This window comes from Eretmochelys imbricata, chromosome 22, assembly GCF_965152235.1.
Source record: "Eretmochelys imbricata isolate rEreImb1 chromosome 22, rEreImb1.hap1, whole genome shotgun sequence".
Lineage (NCBI taxonomy): Eukaryota > Metazoa > Chordata > Testudines > Cheloniidae > Eretmochelys > Eretmochelys imbricata.
Window position 1 is genome coordinate 20559295 of NC_135593.1, and position 24185 is coordinate 20583479.

The following is a 24185-nucleotide window of genomic DNA, read 5'->3' on the forward strand; positions in this document are numbered from 1 at the left end:
AGGTACTGGCACTGCTCAGTCAGAGCTGGGCCTTGCAGAGAACAGAGCACCAGCATGGCTGGGCTCAGGCAGAGCAGGTCCTGGTAGGGGAAATACTCATGAACATTAACCACCTTTCCGCCCCCGCCCCCCCGCAAAGTGCCCAATGAACATTCCCAGCCCCAGATCCTGTTACTCAGAATCTCCTGAGACCTCATCCTTCCCCCAGCACCCTATTCTGCTACCCAAAAAATCCCAGGACCTCAGCCTAGTCCTCATTCTCTGTTACTTAGACAATTCCACAGGACCCCCTGAGTCGCCATGACATGCAGCTCCTTAGTGGGGGCAAGAGCACTGATGAGAGCTGGACTGCAGCATGTAAGGGGAAAGCTGCAGATTCCCTATTTGAACCACTCTCCCATGTGACGTTGCCAGCCCTGGCGCAGCCCTGCAGTCCAGCCCCCCTTTGCCCAGCCACTACATAAGATAACAGGGTCCCCTTATGCAATTCTCACCATGCTTGTGTACTGATGTCTTTGCTGCTACTGGAGCAGTGACCTGCTGTGGAATTCTGCAGCCTCTGGCTTTTGCTCTGGGTGTGGACCTCTGCCCCCACCCCCCACTCTTAACCATCCCAAGGGTGCAGGGCTCTTGGGCAAGACCTTGAAACCCCAGCTCATCACTGCTCTCCCACGGGTGCTATGTGAGAGCCAAGGCTGGGCTTCGTCTGTGTGCCGTGCACATGCCTGATGCACCCACCTCTGGGGTGGAGTGTGTTTCAGCAGGGCTGCATATAGAGTTTATGAAACATTTTGGGATCCTTCAGGATTAAACAAAATACTATGATCCTGGGACTCCACGGAGTGGCCAGTGAGAGGGGCCACAGGCAGGAGAAGGCAGGGCAGATTCCCATGCAGAGGGCAGGCATCAGGAGCAGTCTGCAGACCCATATTTTTACCAGGATCAGGATCCAGGCCTGGATGCTGGTAGGCCACTAATACTGCCAACTCCCTACCTGTTGCTTTAACACCTTAACCACTGTCCCTGTGTGTGGCAGCAATGTTCTTTCTACATGCCCATTGTGCACTGGCCCTTGAAAGCATGAGTGCTCCCGTCCTGAAAGGGAGCAGCACAGGTGCTTTTACACACATTTACCAGCTGCAGCTGGGCAGGCCAAAGGATTAGTCTTTGGTGGAAGAAATTCCAGCTAGAGAGCAGGAAGGGCAGCTGCGAAGAGCAGGTCCTGGGGTGTGGAGCCTCTAGATCTAAACCCAATAGGAGAATGGAAGCCATTACCATCTCCTGGCTATCTGGTGCCCTCTGTTCAAACATACCATGTGATGGGTTGTTCACCCCACACCAGAAAGGAAGGGGTTAAAAGCAGCATAGGGAAGCAGTGCAGGGATCAGCCAATCGGAGAGAGGCTGCAGAGAGCAGTCAATCAATGCCCAGCGGGCTCACATAAAAGAGAGCTGCAGGGACAGAGACAGTCAGCTGCTGCAGGGAGCCTAAGGAGTAAGAACTGTGTTCCTAGTGGGCTGCAGGAAGGGTAGCACCTTGGACAGAGCAGTTGCTGGCAGGGACTGAGGGAGCGTCTGGCTGGCTGAAAGCCCTGAGAAGAGGGTGAAGAAGGTGCTGGTGGCACAGGGAAGTGGCCCAGGGAATAGAAGCAACATTGAGTGAGGCAGCAGGAGGCTGCTATCTACAAGGTCCCTGGGTTGGGACCCAGAGTACTGAATGGGCTTGGGTCACCCCCCTCACCTGCCACTGGAGAAGTGGCTGGACTGTTGAACTAAGATACTTCTCCCTCCCTCCCACGGCCCCAACCCCGGAAGTGTGAAGAAACAGATGGTGATACAGCTGGAGGGCCAAATCATGAAGAGAATGCTGCAGTAATTGGACTGAGCCTGGTTTGCAAGTGGAGACAACGATGGGAGAGGCACCACCTGGAGAGGGCACACTGGCTGGAGGAGCTAATCCCTGTAACAGACAGCAGGAGGCGCCGCTCCGGTGAGTGGACTTTGTCACACAGCACTTGGCACTAACTGATCCTTTTCAGCAGAGATGGCAATGACTGAATGTGCCACGGTGCTCTGAGTCCTAAAGGGGGCCTGTTGAGGGCAGAGGAAGTTCCTCCTCTCCACATCCCTCACCTGCAGGCCCCCCAGTACCAGGCAAGGAATGGGGAAAAGCCTGGGCATTTTGTGACAAGGCTATGCACTGCCAAGGATGGGATGAGAAAGACGGCAATGGAGAGGCCCTCCCAGTCCAGCTGCTCGACGTTCGGCCAGGCCAGGTGTTGCCAAGACAGTGTAGGCCTGTGGTGCCCAGCAGGTGTCTGCACTGCATGAGAAGGGAGTGCTGGCCTCCCCATCATCCCAGAAGGCTCCTGCCCTCAGCAAATCCACCCCCTCCCAATTCCCCTCTCCCCACAAGATCACACCTGGCTCCCTATTCAAGAGGAGCTCCATCCAGTACTTCACTCCCCATGCCAAAGGCTCAACAAACAAACATCCGGTACCCGGCACCATGCCCTGCAGGCCCTACATAGCCACGTGGCTTTCCAAAGGAGTCCCTGGGTATCTCAGACAGCAGGCCTCTGTACAATACAACACCAACAGCCTGTATCACAGGCACCACAGCTATCTCTTAGTGCCAGCAGCTCAAGGGTGAATGCGATTTTAGCCCAGGCTGCTCACCTGATTTGGGAGGTCAGGGAGGAACCAGTCTACACACTTCACCTTGAATGGTCCCTTGAAATGTGTGTTAACTACTTATGCTAAACAATCTGTTCCACTTTGTAATTTGCTATGACACTCTCGTCTCCCAGACCTGAAGAAGAGCTCTTTGTGAGCTCAGAAGCTTGTCTCTCTCACCAATAGAAGTTGGCCCAATAAAAGATAATACCTCACCCACCTGGTCTCTCTAGATTCTCCTAGAGGCAGCTCTGACCGAATCACCAGCAGCAGCCAATGGGGTGGGTCATCTGCTTTATAAGTGAACTTGCTTCCTCAGGTTTCAGAGTAGCAGCTGTACTAGTTTGTATCTGCAAAAAGAAAAGGAGTACTTGTGGCACCTTGGAGACTAACCAATTTATTTGAGCATAAGGTTTTGTGAGCTACAGCTCACTTCATCGGATGCATGAAATGAGCTGTAGCTCACAAAACCTTATGCTCAAATAAATTGGTTAGTCTCCAAGGTGCCACAAGTACTCCTTTTCTTCTTGCTTCCGCAGTGTCTCCTTCTAAACGTTCCTCCTCTCCACACCCCTCTCCTGCAGGCAGCCTGGGTGCAGAGGGCTCCACTGGGCCTACGGCACTGCTAGCTGCCATCACTCCGTCACCTGAGAATCAGAGGGGTTCAGGAAGTGCCAGTGACCCACCGGAGACTCAGCCTCATCCCCTGGGGGTAGGGGGATAAAGACTAGCTCAGGTATTACCTAGTAACATAAAATGCAGAGCTCCCAGCACCTAGCCTCCAGCCCAGTGTGCCTGGGGCAGGGCAGGGCAGGACTCCCACACAGGGCACAGACTCTTAAAGGGCACATACAATACTTCCCTCAGCCCCAAGAAGGGAAGGGAACAATCACAGTTTACATTTTTGTAGCTCCTTTTCAGCAGAGTGTCTCACAGTGCTGCACTCATGAGGGAAGCAGCTATCATCCCCTTTGGAGAGAGAAGGGCTTAAGTCAGTGCCAGGCCTGTAATACCCAGGAGTCCTGACTCCCTTTCCTGAGCCCCTCCCTGCTCTAAAAATAATGCCAGTCTCTCCCACAACAGTCCCACCTCCCAAAGGTCAGCAGCCTCAGAGCAGGCTACTAAGCTCATTTCTCCCAGGGCTCACACACGGGGCATTACAGCGTCTGCACAGTGTCAGAGAATGCAGGCCAGGCCTCTTATACCTCAGCGAGCAGCAAAGCCCAGGGAGCTCCTGCCCTTAGACTAAACTCTCCCTTCGCAGGTGTGGCATACGATTCCAGTGGGAACCCTGTGCCCAAGGGATCAGACAGGCCACTCACAATCCCTATCTGCCTGCAAGGTACATTCCATGCCAGCAAAGCGCTCACACAGAGTTAATCCTCACCAGTTGCCTACCCTGTCTTCTTGGATCTGCCTGCGTGGGGATGGTCAGTGCCTCCTAGGATTAAACCCACAGGCAACTCCAGAAACTTGGAGCAAATGGAGGGAATTCTCCTTCAGCTCCCAACATGGAGGAGCAATCGGCCAGCTCAGCCCAACCTCAGCACGTCTCAGATTGCATTGAGGAGATTTTCAGTGGCGTCTTGGCAAGTAGTCGGTCTCTAAACCTGGCCCGTGGACTCTGATCTTGTGCCACTAGGTGTCACCGCTGCTCAGGGGATTCAACTAAACTCCCAGGCCTTACAACAGCTGGGACTGAGAACTGGCAAACTCACTCACCTCCAGCAAGGCAGACAACCTGACACAGCACAGCAGTGGTTTTACCTGCAATTTGGACCCTTTCCCTTGGCCCCAAGTCCTGAATGTGGGAACAGCAGCATTCCAAGGAGCAGTTTCTGCAAGTGCTGTAGACGGCATGGGCGAGTAGAGCCATGTAGCCCTGATGTGCCACTGGCAGGAACCCAGCTGATGCCAGCTCAGATAAACAGTGCATGGAGAATTCCGCTGTGAATTGCCAGGGAAATCTCAAAGCACTCCCCCATCCTAGAGTAGCTGAAGGCCCCCCAACAACCTGCACAAAATCTTCCCAGGAACAGAGGCTCTAAGCCATGCAAACCGCCATCACCTCCTGCTTTGAACAGGGGTGCAGCCCATGTGGACTACAACTCCCATCATGCAATGCTCCAGCCAGATCCAGGTAAACTAGTCATGTTGCAAGCTGGGACCTGTAGTCCAAACAGTCCGTATCTCCATATTGAAAAGCAGGGTAGCTGCTGCCTTCATTCTGCTTTATTAGTGACCAGCAAAGGTTTGGCTCCGAGGAGCCTTATAGGGCAGTGAACAAGACTAATTTTAACCCAAGGGCAGGGGGAATTTGACTTATGTACGTGTGCTCTGGCCCTTCTCTACATACCATACACATCAGAGCAGGGGAACCTAAATCTTTCCCAAACAGGAGCATTTTAGAGGCTACCCAGGAAAGTCAGGGCTTTAAGGCTCCTCGGAGCCAAACCTTTGCTGGTCACTAATAAAGCAGAATGAACGCAGCAGCTACCCTGCTCTTCGATATGGAGATGCGGATGTTTGGACTACAGGTCCCAGCTTGCAACATGACTGATGACCCACTTCTGAGCCCCACGGGCTTTGCACAAAGGACAGGATCATCTCTGAGTAGCGTGAGGGGACGCAGGCTGGACCCCTTCCACCCTAGTGAGCAGCTTAAATCAGAGAGACATACGTGTATATAACACTACCACCAGTGGGAGGCACTGGCACGCAGGGAAATGATGGAGACAGTTGGGAGTGCAGGGTGGTTGCCCTGTACTGCTCTCACTCTGCACAGAAAGCACTTTTGAACTGTGCTGCCTCGCATGAGACATGAGAAGTCACCAAACACTCCTCCAAGATTATAAACAACAGGCCCGGCATGCAGTGAAAAGCCTTGGCTCTATATTTAAACCTTGACTGAGGTCGCTTCCTTTTCCCGGCAGCTCCCCCCACCCCCGTTTGCTCTTATTTGCATGCAAACATGACTAAGGCGCATTGGGGTTTAAGGTTAAAGGGGAAATAGCCATGCATCTGCCTGGCAGGAAATTCCACCCTGGGTGACCTTTCACCTTTTACTGTGCAGCGTCAGAGCAGGCAGCTAGAATCCTGCTAGCAAAGCAGTGGCAGCTGCCTGTAAGAGATCGCCAGAGCGGAAGAAGCAGGGACTGTCTGAGAGCATTGAAACTTCAGCACAGGGGCCTCTGGATTGGGGGTGGGGGAGACAGGGGAAGGGGAAAGAAAGGCCCAAAGACAGATGAGCAGGCACAGAGCACTCCCCCTTCCATCACTGTATCAGAGTTTGGGTTTTGCACTGCTGGGAGGGTGGGTTGGACACCACTGCGGGTTTCCCCGCCTAGCATCCTGAAAGGGCATCAGCTTCACCAGCTACCCTGTTCTTCCTGTCCCAGAAGCCTTCCTCCCACCTTCACGTGAAGTTTCTCAGGCTTTCCCATTCTGGTGGGTGCACATAAGTGAGACACTCTCCACAGTGCTGGCCCAAGTCTCAGGTTATTCTGCTTTTCTATAGCACATCATACCAGTGTCTCCAAGCCCTTTAGGTGCCCTACTTTTCTAATTCTCCAATCACCCTACAAGGTACAGCAGACTAAGGACAGGAATCGCTCACCCAGCACTGAAATGCAGCCCTGCTCGGGTAAGACATGGCAGAAATTTAACAGCAGCACAGTGGTGCCACATAACATCTTACTTTTTAGGGGGCAGGCCCAACAAACAACTTTTCCTAATGGTCCCTACAGAGACTCCTTCTGAACAGAAGGGAAAGATGCCTTGTTAATTTAGAATATCCACAAAGCTGGCAAGGAGGTGAGAGAGAGGGTGTGTGAGTGAGTGTGTTTTTTGGGGATATGAGTAGGGTTGCCAAGTTTGGTTGGATGTATTCCTGGAGGTTTCGTCCCATGACAATCGCTAATTCAAGATTAATCTTTAATTCCTGGATCCTCCAGGAGAATCCTGGAGAGTTGGCAACCCTAGGTATGAATATTCTTAAACCCTTTCCAGTCCTTCACTGACAACACTGTGTGTGTGTGTGTGGCCGGGGGTGGGGGTGGGGGGGGGAGGGTCGTCTATTTTACCACTAAGCCAGTCTCTCAGGAGCAGCACAGCAGTTCAGTCCTGGGAGTCAGTGGGTGATGCAGGTGGGGCTGCTGAGTCAGCCTGACAAAAGCTACCTGTTTCAGAGTGGTAGCTGTGTTAGTCGGTATCAGCATTCCATCATGTGTCAGCAATGCCCCTCTGCCGTGTACACTGGCCAAACCGGACAGTCTCTACGCAAAGAATAAATGGACACAAATCTGACATCAGGAATCATAACATTCAAAAACCAGTAGGAGAACACTTCAGTCTCTCTGGTCACTCAATAACAGACCTAAAAATGGCAATTCTTCAATAACAAAAACTTCAAAAACAGACTCCAATGTGAAACTGCAGAACTGGAATTAATTTTCAAACTGGACACCATGAGATTAGGCCTGAATAAAGACTGGGAGTGGTTGGGTCATTACAAAACCTAAACCTAATTTCCCCCTACTGTTACTCACACCTTCTTGTCAACTGTCTGAAATGGGCCACTCTCATTACCACTTCAAAAGTTATTTTTCCTCCGTTGGTATCCTGCTGTTAAGTGAATTGTCTCATTAGACTGACCTCACACTTGGTAAGGCAACTGCCAGCCTTTCATGTATTTATACCTGCTCCTGTATTTTCCACTCCATGCATCTGATGAAGTGGGTTCTAGCCCACGAAAGCTTATGCCCAAATAAATTTGTTAGTCTCTACGGTGCCACAAGAAGCTACCTGGACACTCACCTCACAAAGAGAAGAAAAAACCAGAGAGGCCAGGTGATAGCAGAGTGTCTGGACCCCACAGGCATGAAGCAAGGTGCTCCAAATAACAGGGGTTATTGTCATTTCAGTGTCACCACTTCAGCCAGGTCACAGAATGGAAAGAGTCATTAGGATCACAGATCATTCCCCTGTGTGTAGGGATTGCAGGCAGGGTTGTCAAGACGCAGCAGACAGGCAGCAGGGGGCAGGCTGCATACAGATACCCCATGGCTTTCCACAGGAGTACCTAGCCCCAAGTGTTTAGGGCTCACTGGGGGCCCATTTCAAGGTATGCAGCGACTCCTGCAGCCAACAAACCCTGTGCTATGTGGCCAGGTGCTTGGATTCTGCAGCTATGGTGCAGCCAGACAAAAATTCTGTGGCAGCTTCAGTTATGTTTAGTGCAGTAACTCCGGGAGTTAACCACACTCAGACAAAGGTCGGGGCTGATCACTAGGATGGTCATTTCCATTTATTTTACTCTGCCTAATACATTCTGTATTCAACATGTGGCTGATTTTCACAGTGACCTGTTACTGCACTGCAAATGGGTGGGGGGGAGGAAGCTAGACATTGTATGGTAGGTGCACAGGGGGAATTGGGGCATCTGGCAGTGGGATGGCAGCTTACTGGCAGTCACTGCGAAATAAACACATTAGTTAAATGATAGTCAGTGAAATCGTTAATGACATTAATATTTATATTGTGTTCAGTAAGTTTCAAAGTTCACAGCCTGTTTGGAGAAATGGGCCAATTCACACTTCTCAGAGCTGTTGTTTCAGAAGAGACTCCACATTTTAAGGGCTTCACAACTCAGAGTTGGAGAGACTCCTGCAAGGATTCTGGAACAACTAGTGCAGCACCTCCTTCCCCTTCCTCTCCCCAACCCTCACCATTCTGAAGCATAATTCTGTAACAGAAGAAATGCTGTGGCAACTCTACAGGGCTCTGCCTTCATGTGACCCTGAGAAAGGTCCTGTTGTAATGCATCACAAGTTGGCATTGAGTGGGCAAGGACAGAGATTGGATCTATGCAGAATTGAGGGTATCAGCTTGTTCCAAAGAGCTGACTGCAGCTTGAGCCCCCACCTCAGCTGGGCTGAGTCTCTGCAGTTGGAAGGGGGAAAATAGTCACCTCTGGGCCTGAGAGTTTGTGCCAAGCTTCAACTCTGAATGGATTTATAATGTTTATAATTGAAGCTCAGCCAGACCCTTAGCTACAGAGTCTTCACAGAGGAGTCACAATAAATCAACATGCATGGGAGAAAAACAAACAACAACAACTAAACTCTGTGCTAACACACACAACAGCAACACCTTGAGCAGCCCCCCTCGCCCCTTCCCTCCAGGGACACAACCCCAAAGGACAGGCCAGGGAATGAACCTCATTTTACAAATGGTAACACTGAGGCACAGAAAATGTGTGTGTGTGTGTGTGTGTGTGGTAGGGGTGCAAGCACTGACCGTTCCTCCCTGAGACAAAGAGTCGGAAGGGACCACCAGAACATCTAGTCTGACCTCCTGTTCGTCACAGTCCACCAGCACCATCCAGCACCTGCACACTGAACCCAACAACTGAAATGAGACCAAGGTATTACAGCCTCAAGAAACTAGACAATTACAAGCCACAGGCAGCGAATAGGAGGGACTGAAGTGCACCAGTGCAGGAGGCCCCCCACAATGGCAGGGAAATGATTGAGATACACCCAGATAATCCTAGTAAGTGACCTACACCCACACACTGAAGAGGAAGCTGAAAAACCCCTCAACAAGGTCCCTGCCACCCTGGCCTAGGGGAAAATTCCCTCCCAACCCCAAATATGGCAATCAGGTAGACCACGTGCATGTGAGCAAGAACCTGTCAGCCAAGCACCTGAGATAGAGAATGCTCAGTGCCACTCAGAGCCCTGGCCTACCCCTCCTATATCCAGCCACAGACATCCTGGATGCTTCTGCATAAGGAGATTAAAAAATTAAAACAAAACCCAGAATACATTGTGGGGGTGGGGGGTATCCCGTCTTGACCCCTGCAGGTGGCCAGCTGAAACCCTGAAGCATGAGATTTTAGGAACATAAGATGTAACCTGGAAGTGAGCCCCAAGGGCTGCTGAGTCCTGCTCTCTATCACCACAAGCAACCCCATTATAGTGATGGTAGGGGCAGTAATGCAGACTGTCTCTGGCAGTGGGAAGATGGCCGGCATAGATACAGTCATAGCAGGGAACAAAACCCAGGATTCTGAGTTTCCACAGCCCACTACTCGGCAGCACTGCCTTACATTCACTATCCATTATACTCCACACACACACACCCCTGTTTCTATCCATGTCCCGCTTCAGACAGCATGCCTGTATCTGCGGCAAAGCACGTCTGTTCCTTCCAGAGCGGTCTTTAAATCCACAGAAGTCAGAAACCAGAGAAGGCCAAGAGCAGCTCCTGGGCTCACGATCACATTACAGCACAGGAAGGAAGAGGGCACTTTGATCAAGCTGGGATTGCTTTAAATGGTTTCCCTGCAGATATCTAAGCCACTGGAATTAGCACCCCAACAACCCAAATATATCTCCCCACACCCAGAGGCACTTCCTGTCCCAGACACAGTGCCAGAGTAACAGGGGATAGATGACCTGGATCTTTCTTTGTGTGCAGAGGTATTGCCCCCAGCATAGCAAGTCACCTTGGCTAGATACCACAGGAAGCAGCACCCTAGAAATATGCAGAATATTCTCCCCCTGCTCTCATTTGGGGAGAGGATGTAGGAGCTCAGCTGGACCCCTTTCTCCCAGCTTACATCCCCGCAGATACAGTACTCCTCGGAGGATGCTGGGATGGTATTTTAAACAAAGACATCTACTACCCATCCTCTGAAATGGGACCAACAGAAGTTTGTGGGGAAGCACTAGAATGGGGCTCCTACTTCCCAAGCTGCAAGCTGCACCAAGGGCAACAGAAGCTCTCCCCATTTGCCCCCTACACCTTCCACTCTGCACTTGTCCTGCTGGTTCTGCAGCTCGTAACCAGAGGGTTAACAATGCCCAGGGAACCGCAGGAAGTCTCCTTGCTGGTGGCAGGAACAATGGGGCTATTGTGGGAGGGCCGGCAAGTGTGGACAGATTTCTGGGACTGGGAGTTATCAAATGGGTGTATTGCTCCTGCCATGCACTCTCCTCCTCCATGGTCAGGTACAGAAAGAGAGTGAGTACATCTCCCTGGCCCTGCACACAGATCTAGATGTAGTCAGACCCACACAGAATGCAGCAATCCGCTGCCAAAGGTGGCCCAAACATCCCCAGAAGATGCAATGTGCTGCCGAGCAACCTGGTTTCTACTGCCTCAACGATCATTTATTAAGGGAGCCAGTGTCACATCTGAATAGAGACAGATGCATTCAAAGCTTCTAGAGTGCAGCAGGATGGTTCCTTGCTATATTCTCTAAGCCATTGCCTGCTAGCTGCAGAGCATGGTTAGCAACACAATTGGAGCTATTCTGAAGTCAGGGGGATTGGTGGCAGGAGGTACAAGGCTCTCCCTTCACCCCACAGGCATATTCCAAGGCAGGATTCCAAACGTGGGGCAAAGGTAGTTGGCCACAGAAGGCAAAAAACTCTTACTCCCCCTCTCCCCAACTCAATGCTACCAGCAGGGCATAACTGTAAGAGAAAAAATTCGGCTGCCACCTTGGCCAGTATAGGAGCTACTGCATAATTAGGAGAAAGATAAAGCAGCACAGATTGGGGGGGTGGGGAGGGGGGTGGAAGAGGAGACAATCATCATGTTAAACAGTGAGGGACACATAGCAGCAATTACCAGGCATTTAGTAGAGGAGATGTCAGTTAAATTTATTACTGCTGCTGAACTGGAAAGGAGGGAGGAGAAGAAAGACTGAGATGGCAGAAAGATGGGGACAATGAAAAGGGGCGAGCCAGGCCTTAGAAACCACAACTTTGTTGCCTCAAGTACATTAGAGCTTCCAGCAGCCCAGCCAAGGCTCCACGGAAGTGCTGGGAATTGCCAAACAGTACACATGCAAGCTCCAAGGACACAAATCTCAATCTCAGACAGGAAAGAAAAGGAGCAGGGCAGGGTCCAGGGAGCAGCTCCTGCCCTTTAAGTTCATATGGTGGAAAGTCCCCTCTGGGGTGAGTGAGGATTTTAGGAGCCAATGGCACTCTGTCCCCTGCATGACCAAGTCCTTACCAACATTAACCCTCCCTCTCAATCCCTTCAGCGAGGGGAGAAGAGCACATCCCCAGGTTTCAGACGGACACACGGAAAGGGGAAGTGACTTGCCCATGGTTACACAGTGAGTCAGCAGCTGAGCTAGGAATAGAACCCAGGAGTCCTGATTCCCAGACCCTGCATTGGTCCATATCACTGAAATGTGCTGGGGTTGGCCTCCCCGAGTCATTATGGAGGTTTCATGCAGTGTAGACAGGAGACACAACCACAGCCCTGTGTGGCTCAGAGTACAGATATTAACACCCCAGGACCCCAACCTGCTAGGAACAGGCACTGGTACATACCATTCTGGCTACAGTGCAGTAGAAAGCCTAGTGGGTTAATGGGTAGCAAGACATTGTGATGCATGTCCATCTCCACCTCAAGGCTGGGCCTCCCCTCTTCATCTCTCACACAGGCTAAATGACCAGGCCCTCTCCCATCAGCAGCTACAGTCCAGTGCCACCCACTAATCTGGCAGCACTAACTTTGCAAGTGTGGCCAGTGTCTCCACTGTCCCTTCACTCGGACCAGCTCAGATACCCCTTTGGGTATCAGCCTCCTGCTCTGGCTCAGGAGCTCTACTGGCTTCCCATTCATTTCCAGACCAAAGTTGATTATTCGATTTCTTATGTTTAGCAGCCTAAGTAGATCTGCCCAGCATCTCACAGCCCTGCCTCCCCTCCCCACTTTTCACCTGTTGGACCAAGAGCCTTCTCCACTGCAGCTCCTCTGTCATGCCAAATCTCAGGTAAAGACATCACTTTCCTCCCTTGCCTCTTAACTGCTCTCTTCCTCTGAAGTTATACATCTCAGAAAAGCCCCTTGGGATCCTGCGTAAGATGCACTATACAAGATAAATAGTACAGTATAACTTCAGGTCCCAAATGGGGAGCTCACTGCTCTTAGGGGAAGGGTTAGGGATGAGTCTGCAGCCTCTGGCAAAGCACTGACAGGTTGTATTCCATGCTCCATGACCAGCTTTGCTCAGCTAACTTAGTATGTTCTTCATCTAAATCATCAGGCACAGGCCACAAGAAGAGGTCAGATAAAAGGATTTTTTTTATGGAGATGCTCAAGCAGCTTCACAGGGGAGTCTGCCCAGAAGCAAATATTTCTCTAGGCTGCAATGTCTCCCGCCTCTGAAGACCAGGCAAGAGTCTGGGTGCCCATTGCCATAAATAGGGCAAGGAAGCTAGCCCTGCCTTTGTTTGGATATCTCTAATCCTGCTAACCCAGCAACTGTAGGCTCATCCGAGGACTCATAGCCCTAACTCCTGGAGGCAGCTCAGAAGAGACAGACTGGCCCCAATTTAAACAAGACAAACAGAAAAATGAGCACAGCTAAGCCAACAGCCCAGGCTGACAGTGCAGAGAAAGTCACGTCCCCCACACTCAAGGAATCAGGAGGAGCATGTTACTCTGGATTTCCAAACTGGATCACTAATTGATCTGGATAGTAGTGTGACTCGGAGAGACAGAAGGGAAAGGACCACCCATATTTGGATTTGGTTCTGTTGTGTGCGTCCTCACAGCTCACTTCTGGAACAGAGATTCTGTGCCTGTGCTTTAAAGGTGGTTCCAAAGACCACACAGGGGTTAAATCCACCTATAAATATCAATACCCAGCAGGGCTGCTGCTCTGAACCCTCCAGCCATCTGTTCTTGCGTTCCCCCCTCTAAGATTGTAACATCTGAAATACCTTCCAAACTCTTAGGAGTCCTCCCAAAAATAGACCAGAACTGTGGGTGCCTGAGTGTGTCAGTGTGGGTGTGCCTGCACCAGCGTGAGCTTGCATCCATGTGCATGTGACCAAGACCACTCAAGCATGTTAGTGAGCAAGCGTACCCATGTCAACGGAAGTCTGTATGCATGGGAATGCTTGCTCAAGCACATCTGTGTGAACCTGTACAAGCATGCCCATGCCAGGGGGAGTCTATTTGCATGCACATGAATGTGCATGTGTGAGCGTGCCCACACCGTGTGTAGACGTGAATGTGCCCACATAAGGATATCTGTCTGTGTGCAGAAGAGGCCCATGGGGAATGTGTAACTCTTGCCATGCTGAATTCTCTGGTGGCAAGGGGAGGCATGGTAGAAACCAGAGACCCAAGCTTAAGCCTTCAAAGGTTAAAGAACCTGGAGGAACCTTTTCTAGCTGTTTATTAACAAGATGTAACAGGACTAAACTTACTAGCTATGGTGGATACTGCCACCCCTCCAGCCTGGGGGCACTGCATTTCACTATAACATGCTGTCAATCAGCTTTCCATTTGATACGTTTTAAGAGACAAAATGACTGCCAGGGATGGCCAAATAGTAGAAAATACATTATCCCACAGCTTCCCATTGGATTTACCAGATGCTTCACCGGCTGAACAGCCATTGCGCTAATATGTTATTTGGCCTTACAGAATCAAATCTACAGGCTGCCCAAAAGCTCAGGAACCCTCCCACGCATCTTCCCATTTCCCGCCCCATGAAAGGACTCCTCTAGCTTCTAAACTGAGTGGTCTCACCCACCTTCAAGTATTTTATATGCCTAAGACAGGACCAGTTAAACATGGGATCCAGCAATGGACATTACAGACCAGATTTTCCCCAAGTACCTAGCACCCAACATGCACCCAAAATCTGGCCCCAATAGTGGGCACTAAGCATTTGAAATTCTGGCCCTTAAGTTTCAGCCTTCTGGCAGGGGGATATGCCAGGAGACAGCCACACAAGCACAGCCACCTCGACAGACCGAGTCAACACAGCCCTAGCATCTTCCCTGAGAGAGAAAAAAATAATCCATTGATCCAAGTATCGATTGGATGCAGGAGTTTGTTTGTGTTTGTTTTAAAGTTTGCCCATGGGTCAGACCTTGTTACAAACATCTTTCCTGGTGATTATGTTAGAAACAGGCTGTGCCAAGCTCCGGTCACCTGCCTGGGGAGAAACATAAAGGCAGGTGTGGAAGTTAAATAGTCCCTCAGGGACGCTTCCCTCCTTCCACTCCTTCATCATTAAAAACAATTGCTAGGATGGAAGAACACCACGAACAGCTGTAGTGTGGGCCACAAAGCAGTGTGTGCCCCATGGGAAAGAGTGGATCAGGCAGTGCAACAACCGCTTACAGTGCAAAATGTCAAAGGGAGACTGATTGCCATGAAGTTTAGAAGGGATTTCAGTTTGGTTGGGAGCAGGAGAGGAGGTTTGGGTGGAGGGATTTAAACAACCCTGCCAGTAACAAATCCGTGTTCATGGTTCTTTTCCTTCATTTCAGGAAGAATGACTGGGATTTAAAAATTTCTGCAGCATTTGTAACCCAACCATTGCAGCGCTAGGCTAGGACAGGAGAGCCAGAAAGGGAAACTGACCAGAAAATCATGGAACTAACCAATCTTCCAAGAGAATGGCAAAAAGCAAAACACAGGAATAGTGAGGAGGAAGCTGGTTTTCACAACAATCTCTAGGGTTACTGCCAACGTCAGTAATTACTGTAATTATCATGTTGAACATGCATTCTCAGCGCTGTGACTGGCCAAGCTCACGTTTGCACCAAAGCCAGCAGACTGCAGTTTTCACACTGGGGTGCCTCCTATTAAGCACCCAGATAAAGGTGCCAGTTCTCAGAGCTTCTGAATACACACAGCTCCCACTGAAGTCAGCAGCGTTAGGTGCCCAGGGCTGGAACTGTTGGTCTACACTTCTAAAGCACTGTGATGCATCTGAGCAGCTTGCAGGTCATTCTGACCTAATTAATGTCTCCTCCTCCAGTCCTTAACAGGGCTCCTGGCCCCCCGTTCACCTTCTCCACCAGGCTCTACTGATGTGAGCTCAGCGAGTCACTACTGCAACACTGCAGCCAGATGGAGGGGGAAAAAAAAAAGTCCCAAATTGTGTTCGTTGGGGGACTTTGGTGCTTATGAAAACAACAAACTAAAGGCACTGAGCATTGCCAGGCATAGTACAGACAGGTCCTACACCCCACAGCTCTGCCAATGCATTTTGGGCCAGCAGTCATAACACCTTGGAGAGAAGATCAATTCATCTCATTGGTTGCAGAATGTATCAGATTAGCAGATTAGCCACACTCTGCTATGGGGGCCTTTTCAGGTACTGATAAAAAGGAGAATTATTAGAAGACCATTAAATATGCTTAAGGAAATCTGGCGCTAGACAGGACTGGGCTTTCTGACCACAGAGACATACGGCCACAGGCAGTAACCCTTCTTTCTCCCTACGCCTTCCGAAGCCGGGAGAACTGGGTCTTAGAGACTGAAAACAGAATAGAAGATAGCAGAGGCCCAGGACTAGGCACAAGCAGGTGCAGTATATATTTCCCCAGGCAGCTGTGCTAGTGGACTCTCATCCTAACCCTGGAGCACCTCCTACTGTCCCAGCTCCAGGATCCAGGCCCTCCACAGCTCTGCCAATACCCCTCACTCTTGATCTCCACGACGCTGTGTGATTCCAGATCTAGAGTCTCCACAAAGCTCTGACAACACATTCCAGGTGTCACCTGCATCATTTGCGCTCCCGCCTCCTCTACTCCTCATCCCCACCAGGTTATCCCAGTTCCTGAGCAAACTTTGGCCTTGCCTACACTACAACATGTTCACAGCTATGCTCAGACATGGTAAAAAAAAAAAAAAAAAAGTTACTCAACTTCTCATAACTCTTGTTCTTCGAGATGTGTTGTTCATGTCCATTCCAACCAGGTGTGTGCACGCCCATGTGCACAGTAGCTGGAAGATTTTTCCCATAGCAGCATCCACCGGGTTGGTCCAGCCGCCCCCTGGAGTCGCGCCTTCATGGTGCTCATAATAGAGCCGGCTACTCTGACAGAGGGGTAGGAGTGTGGGTATTGCAATGGAGATGAACACCACATCTCAAAGAACAACAGTTACGAGAAGGGGAGTAACCGTTTTTTCTTTGAGTGCTTGTTCATGTCAATTCCAATCCGGTGACTCACAAACCCAAGTTCAGGAGGCAAGGTTGGAGTTGTCCATTGATTGGAGCACTGCTCGTCCGAAGGCCACATCGTCTCTGGCCTGCTGGGTAATCACATAGTGAGTGGCGAAAGCATGGATGGAGGACCACGGTGCCACCCTGCAGATTTCCTGAGTGCCAGCAACACGGTTGATGAAGCCGGCGCCCTGGTGGAGTGTGCAGCGATTGGAGGTGCAGGAACACCTGCTAGGTTGTAGCACTCACAAATACAGGACACTATCCATGACGAAATGCCTTGTGACAACACAGACAGTCCTTTCATTCTCGCCACTGACACGAATAACTGATTTTCTGAACGACTTCATTCTCTCGACGTAAAAGGCCAGCGCCCTGCGGACATCCAGGGAGTGTAGTCTCTGCTCACTGCCGCTGGAATGAGGATTAGGGTAGGACTGGGAGAAAGATGTCCTGGTTGATGTGAAACTGCGACACAACCCTTGGGAGAAAAGCAGGGTGAGGCCTCAGCTAAATCTTGTCCTTATAGAACACAGTGTAGGGAGGCTCTTATGTTGGGGCCCTGAGTTCAGACACCCTCCTGGCCAAGGTTATCGCTACCAGGAACGCCACCTTGTAAGAGAGGTAGAGCAGGGAGCATGTTGATAACAGTTCAAAGGGGGGTCCCACGAGCCTAGAAAGGACCAGCTTGGGGTCCCAGGCAGGAACAGGCTGATGGACGTTAGGGTACAGCCTGTCAAGCCCTTTTAAAAACCGGCAGACCATAGGGTTAGCAAACAGAGCGGCCCTCCGCGCCAGGGTGGAAGGCCGAGAGGGTGGCTAAGTGCAATCTTCTTGATGGCCATGAAAGCCCCTGCTGCTTCAGATGGAGGAGGCAGACCAGAGTAAGTGGCACTGAGGCTGGTGTCAGGGACGAATGGCGCTGTGCTGACCAGACTGAAAATCTCTTCCACTTGGCAAGGTATGTGGCTCTCGTAGAGGGTTTTCTGCTGCCAAGGAGGACCTGTCTAACCTGGTCTGAACAGGAAACCTCCACTGGGTTCAACCATGGAGCTTCCATGCCATGAAGTGAAGCGACTCGAGGTTCAGATGTTGAAGTCGGCCATGAACTTGTGCCAGAAGGTCCGGGAAGAGCGGCAGGGTGATTGGGGATTCCACGGACATGTCTAGGAGAGATGTGTATCAGTGCCAATAGCACCAGCCTGGCCCTATCGATAGGACCTGAGCTCGTTCCCTCCAGATCTCGAGTACCACCTTGTGACCAAGCAGTATTGGCGGAAAGGCGAATAGGAGACAACCTCCCCAGTGGAGGAGGAACGCGTCCGCGCGAGAGTTTGGGCTGTGATTTTGGAAGGAGCAGAACTGCTGGCACTTCCTGTTGCGTCACGTGGCGAATAGGTCTATCTAGGGAAAGCCCCACCTCTGGAAGATTGAAATCGCAAAGTCTGGGCAAAGGGACCATTCGTGGCTGTGAAACGACCTGCTGAGGTGGTCCACCAGCTCATTCTGCACCAAGGGAGGTACAACACTTGCAGATGTATTGAATGTTCTACACAAAAGCCCCACAGCATGAGGACTTCCTGGCACAGGAGAGAGCAGTGTACACCCCTGTTTGTTAATATAGAACACTACTGTTGTATTGTCCGTCATGACTGATGCTTGCCCATTAAGTATGCCTGGAAGGTCTGGCATGCTAGGCGCACCGCTCTGAGCTCTCTGACGTTTATGTGGAGACCCAGGTCTGCCTGAGACCAGAGGCCTTGAGTCCTGCGGTCTCCCAGATGTGCTCCCCAGCCCAAGTCTGATGCGTCCGTCATTAGTGACAGAGACCGCTGTAGAGTCGTGAAGGGGACCCCTGAGCATACCTCCTGAGGGTCAAGCCACCACAGGAGGGAGTCAAGGACTGGGCGAGGCTTGGGGAGCGACTAGGCTCTCTGTCCAAGTGGGATATGGGACAGAATCGATTTTGCTTTGTTTAGAAGGAGACCCAGGTTGTCGAAGGTGGCTCTGATGAATCTGACCGGAGCTTCCACTTGGGTCCTGGAGCAGCCCCTGATCAGCCAGTCGTCAAGGTATGGAAAGACCTGTACCTGGTGCCTGCACAAGAACGCAGCAGCAATTGCCATGCACTTGGTGAAGACTTGAGGTGCTGCTGACAGGCCGAAAAGAAGGATGGTAAATTGGTGGTGGGTACTTGACCACAAACCTGAGGTACTTCCTGTGGGGCTGAGTGATTGCGATATAAAAATATGCGTCCTTCAAGTCGAGGGCAGCATACCAGTCTGCTGGATCCAGAGAGGGGATGATTGAGGCCAAGGAGACCATGCGGAACCTGAGTTTCTTCATGAACTTGCTGAGTTCTTGCAGGTCCAAGATAGGCCTGAGGCAGTGTTTGGCTTTCAGTACTAGGAAATATGGGGAATAAAAGCCCTCACCCCTGTGCTCCTGAGAAACCTCCTCCACTGACCCTAGAGATAGGAGCCACTGCACCTCTTGGATAAGGAGCTGCTCATGAGAAGGGTCCCTGAAGAGGGACGGGGAAAGAGGGTGGAAGGGCAGGAGGGCACAGAATTGGATGGAGCAACCCCTCTCTACTGTGCAGAGCACCCAGCAGTCCAAAGTGATAAGGACCATGCACGGTAGAAAGGGGACAGTCAGGAGGAAAAGGTAAGGTGGGGTAGATCCAGTTTCTGTTCTGGTGCACTGTCCCTGACTGCACCTTCAAAAGGCTGGTTTGGGGCGAGAAGGTGGTTTGCTTTGGCCAGAGCCCTGGCCTGCGGACGGGTGTTGTCTTTTCCTCCTCTGAGGACCGTCCTGGCAGTTCTGCTGATAGAACCGCGGCCTAAAGTGTTTCAACTGTGTGGCAGGAGTGTGCAGGCCCAAAGACCTCAGCGTGGCTTGTGAGTCTTTCAGGCTATGCAGCCTCTTGTCTGTCTTTTCAGAGAAAAGAGTCACACCCTCAAATGGGGGGTCATGAATGGTCTGTTAGACCTCATAAGGGAGCCCCGGGTCTGAATGTGTGCGTAGAGCTGCCTCCATGAGGATCACTAAGCCACTGTCCCCTTTCTTTAAGGGTTCTAGGGCAGAACTCATAGCAGATCTTACAGCGATCCTTTTGGTGACCCACTCCTAGGCACCGTAAACATGAGGAGTGTGGATCGCTCTTTGGCATGCACGTTGGGCAGACCACACAGTTTTTAAACACCAGGGGACTGTGGCATACCACAGCTCTGGGAAGTCGGAAGGTGGGTGGAGACCCCCAACAACTGTAATCACTAACAACTAAGATAAAACAACTATATACAAACAACTGGAGTTGAACGCGCTTGCTAAAGCAAGGGCTATGGGAAGTTCCAGCCTACTGTCACTGGCAGTAAGAAGGAACTGAGGAGGTGCCGAGTCGGCAGGGCTCAATATTGAGCGCCATGAAGGTGTGACTCCAGGGGGCGCCCGGATGAACCCGATAGATTCTGCTATGGGAAAAAAATTTCCGGCTACCGTGCACGTGCGCACGCACACACCTGACTGGAATTGGTAAGAACCACCACTCAAAGAAGAACATTGCGTAGTGTGCACAGGGCCAGGGCCATTGAATCAAAACAGGAAAATGGTTTAATATGTGAACAGACACCTTCAGGGACGAGGAGAGCCATTTCCCTAGTGTCTAGCTTCCCTTGTGCAGCACAGGGGGCTGAGGTGAAACCTACGGCTTAGACCCACGAGAAGCCCCAGCAACTTCTCTTCATTGCATTCCCAACCTTCTTTATACATCTTAAGTTCACTTCATTTCAATAGAGTGAAATATACTACAGTCCATTCTCTTTATAAGAGGATTTATTTCCCCTTTTCCATTTCTTAGCCCATCACATCCTCTTCTGCTAAAATAAAAACAGTAAATCAATTTCTCTCCTTCCTTGCCTTGGAAGTACGGATTGCAACTGAGTGGTGATATATTATGTGAGAAAGCAGCAAACTAGTTCAGACCAGTATGAATATCCTCAAATACCCACATGGCTCACAGCAGCCAACCGGCTCCTTGCATTTATGCCGGCCCCTCGCTCAAGCACACAGAAGCCAGAGTAAGGCTGAAGCATTTGCCAGCATTTGTAATAATAAAATCCAAACACACAAATGAAGAAAATCTGCCTCAGAAACCGACTGGCCAATTTGCATTCGAAAATTAATCACACCCCAAGGAGTCTCCTTGGCTTGTTAAATAAGCGCTGCTACTGTGAGGTGCTGTGCACTGCAATTCCTGTGCACCCCAATGGGAGTCTGATTGCATGCAACACCGCTCTTGATACAGCACACGGTGAAAAATGGAGACATAGGGCAGCCATGAACACTCAGTGCAGCAAGGAGCTGACTTGGCAGCAACAAGAGATGTCAGTCACCTGCTTCAATGCCACCCACTGTCTCCCCACTCCCCCGGAACATGTCACTGGGCTGCCCACAGAAGCACTATTGAAGTTAGACAGGCAACAGCCAAACCAGCAACATCCAAACCACAGCCCACAAGGAACCAAATGCTCCCTCCCTCACATGCACCCTGCTTTCCCCACATCTAGATGTAGCTGGGTGGTGAGGGTAGGAATATTTCCATGGCCAGAGCGTGGCCGCCCAGGGCGAGAGACTGTCCTGGCTCCCAGTTCTGAAAAGGAAATCACACTCCCCTCCCTGCTGCAATTGTTCACTCCACGTGGACACTCAGACCACTAGAGAGTGCTTCTGCATTCCCATTTGCCACATGCCACTGCACACCCCATGTTGGCACATGGGCCTGGCTGGCACCTCCTCCTGCAGGAGGCACAGAAAGGAGAAGGGACTGTGGCCTGTTAAGAAATTTCCAAAGTAATCGGAAAAATCCTGCCTAGTTACCCAGCAGAGGGAGCCTCCCCAACAGAGCCACACAAGAGTGGTCAAGTGCCAGCATTAAACCCAAAACTCCATTGCAATCAGAGAGCATCCAGGAGCTGCCTTGTTATTTTCAAAGGGCATCTCCAGTTTGGGTGGTTAGTGACTCGGTCATTGAGGACAGGACCTTATCATCCATTCCAAGTAACAGCACCCTGTCCCTGCAAGCTACAGAGGGGCAAAGCACTGCCTTCCAGCACCCCATCCAGGCATCCGGTGGCTGCTCAGAGAGCAACAAGATCTACTACCCTGCACAGCAAAAAGCACAATGGGACCCCCTTCTAAGTCAGACCCTAGGTGCTACCAGAATACAAATAAATCCTAATAATGGAGTCTATGCTCCAGCTGGGATGATCCTCTTAGATGAAGCTACAGCACAGAGACAAGTCAAGCCATATTTTGAGATAGTCACTAGAAACCCCCTCCAATCATCTTGCAGGGCTGAGTTTGCTGCATCTGCTCCCAGTCTTCAGGGTTCCACATCAGCAGTCACTGGTACTAACTGGCCCCCTTGCCCATCTCAGAAGCGGCACTAAGGACTGACTGGGCCATAGAGATAAACTTGCCTCATGGCCTGATGGGGGAGAGACTCTGGTGTGACAAGCAATAGGGAGGTGGCCCTGAACCTCCCCAACTGTCTTGCCCTGGGTTGTAAGTCGGATACCTCATCTATAATGACACTGCAGTGATGGCCCAGGAAGGGTGATAGGGCTCCAAACCTCCTGCTTTGCTGAGGGCCCATGTTTGCAGCCCAGTCAGTGCCCCACATGCTCTAGAAGAACAGCCCTTTACTTGCTCCACAGACCAGATCCCTGCACCAGCAGCCATGACCCAGAGACCACACCAGCACCCAGAGTTTTCTTCCTCCTTTGGATCCAGCATGGCAGCGGATAGTGAGCTGCAGCCCATTCGGCTTTCCACTGGATGGCCAGCTCTGCTCCCAGGGCAAGTTCTTCATTGCTGGAGACAAGAGAAGCAGAGAGAATGCAGCCAAATCTGTGGATCCCAGGTGCCAGTGCTGGCAAAGGAACTTACTGAACTTTCCAGCAGAGCATGTGTTCTGGAATCCCTGCACAACCCCATCACAGGCAGGTCTTTACAACATTCCCTTTAGTGATAATCACACTCTGTTCAGGGCTGACAGAAAGCACATACCACTCATCCGCAAGGGATTCCTGAAAAGACCTGTCCAGAGCAAGGACCTTGGCAGTACGAGCAGCAAAGGTAAAGACTCAAACACAAGAACTAATGGAGAACACAATTAGCTCACCACCCAATGTAGAGCAGCCAAATCTAGAGCTATCTAACATGCCATAGCCCTGGATGTTCCACGCGGTGAGTCATCTATGGTTAGCCAGCTACAGAACCATGCAGTGGCTGTGTCTGATATAGAGCTGCAGGCTTTAGAAGTACCCAAAGCAGCTAAGATCTGGATGCCCCAGGGACATACTGGCCGCCGCTTCCCGCAGCTCCCATTGGGCGGGAAAGGTGAACCACGGCCACTGGGAGCTGCGGGGGGCCGTGACCATGGACAGTCAACATCGCAAAATGTCTCGCAGCCCGCAATCAGCTTACCCTGATGGGCCACATGCAGCCTGCGGGTTGCCCACCACTGCTCTAGAGCCCCATCCTGAATGTTACTATTCTTCCCTAAAGTGAGCCAAAGGTGGGATCTTTCCCCTAGGGTGTCAGAAAAGCAGGAGAGACATGTGGGATTTTGGGACCCATAGGAGGTAGCTCCCTCCAAGCCATCAGCAGGCTGTGCAGTTCTGACCCAACCAGCCTGAGGCCTAGAGCCATTCCTGCTAGAGCAACAACCTTTTGGGCAGGAATGCTCCTCTGAGGGAACGTGGGGGTATGCAACAAGTGCAGAGGCTGGCAGCCTTTCTGAAAGCCCTGGGGAAAAGCCGCACTTCCAAGGCTGGGTGCTCTCCCCTGGGAATTAGCAGACCCCAGGGGAGTCCTATGAATGCAGTCAATAGCAGGGAGAGGCTCTTAAACCCTCCTGCTGCTGTTCATATACAACCCAAGACACCACCCCCACCCCGGCGTGTTGGGTGTGTGTGCATGTCTCAGACTCATGTACTTTGCCCTGGGAGTTGGCACGATGGCCTGGGAGGGAGTGATGCAATCTCACCTCTGTTGGAGATGGTAATAATGCTTAGCATTCGGAGTGCTTCCCAGTGCACAAACATTAACTAATGGCTCCTCGCAGCACCTCAAGGATGGGTAGGCATAGAAACAAGCACCGCCACCGAGCCCCAGCCACTGGCACATGAACTCTCCCCTCTACCATCCAGATGCGAAGCCCAGCACTGGGGGAAAAGCCAGGCACAGGGACACCAAGGCTAGAAGAGTTTCACACTAAAGTGCCCAAAGCCAGGCACCTCCAGAAGCAAATGGCTGATTTTCACGACTGCTATTCAGCCACTTGGAACTAGGGGTAGGTATGCAGGACCTCTGAAAATCAGGCCTCCTGTATTTAGGCTGCTAATTTTGGACACTCAAGAGTGAACATTGACTCCAAGTTTCTTTTCAAACAGCCTCCCCAGTTCTGTGCCATTCCGGCTACTTGCACTGTAAACATTTAG

At 51.1% G+C, this 24185-nt stretch overlaps 1 protein-coding gene across 2 annotated transcripts in view; it reads right to left on the reverse strand.

Moving 5' to 3' along the window:
- BCL9L (BCL9 like) overlaps positions 1-24185 on the reverse strand; it is an 86959-nt gene that overhangs the window by 31472 nt on the left and 31302 nt on the right. Inside the window, exon 1 of one of the 2 annotated variants that reach the window (XM_077839930.1) lies at positions 2896-2958. The exons of the other annotated variant lie outside the window; for it this stretch is intronic. The gene's annotated coding sequence lies outside the window, so the exon portion shown is untranslated. Of the gene's footprint in view, positions 1-2895; positions 2959-24185 lie in introns of those variants that run through there. 2 annotated transcript variants of the gene reach the window in all.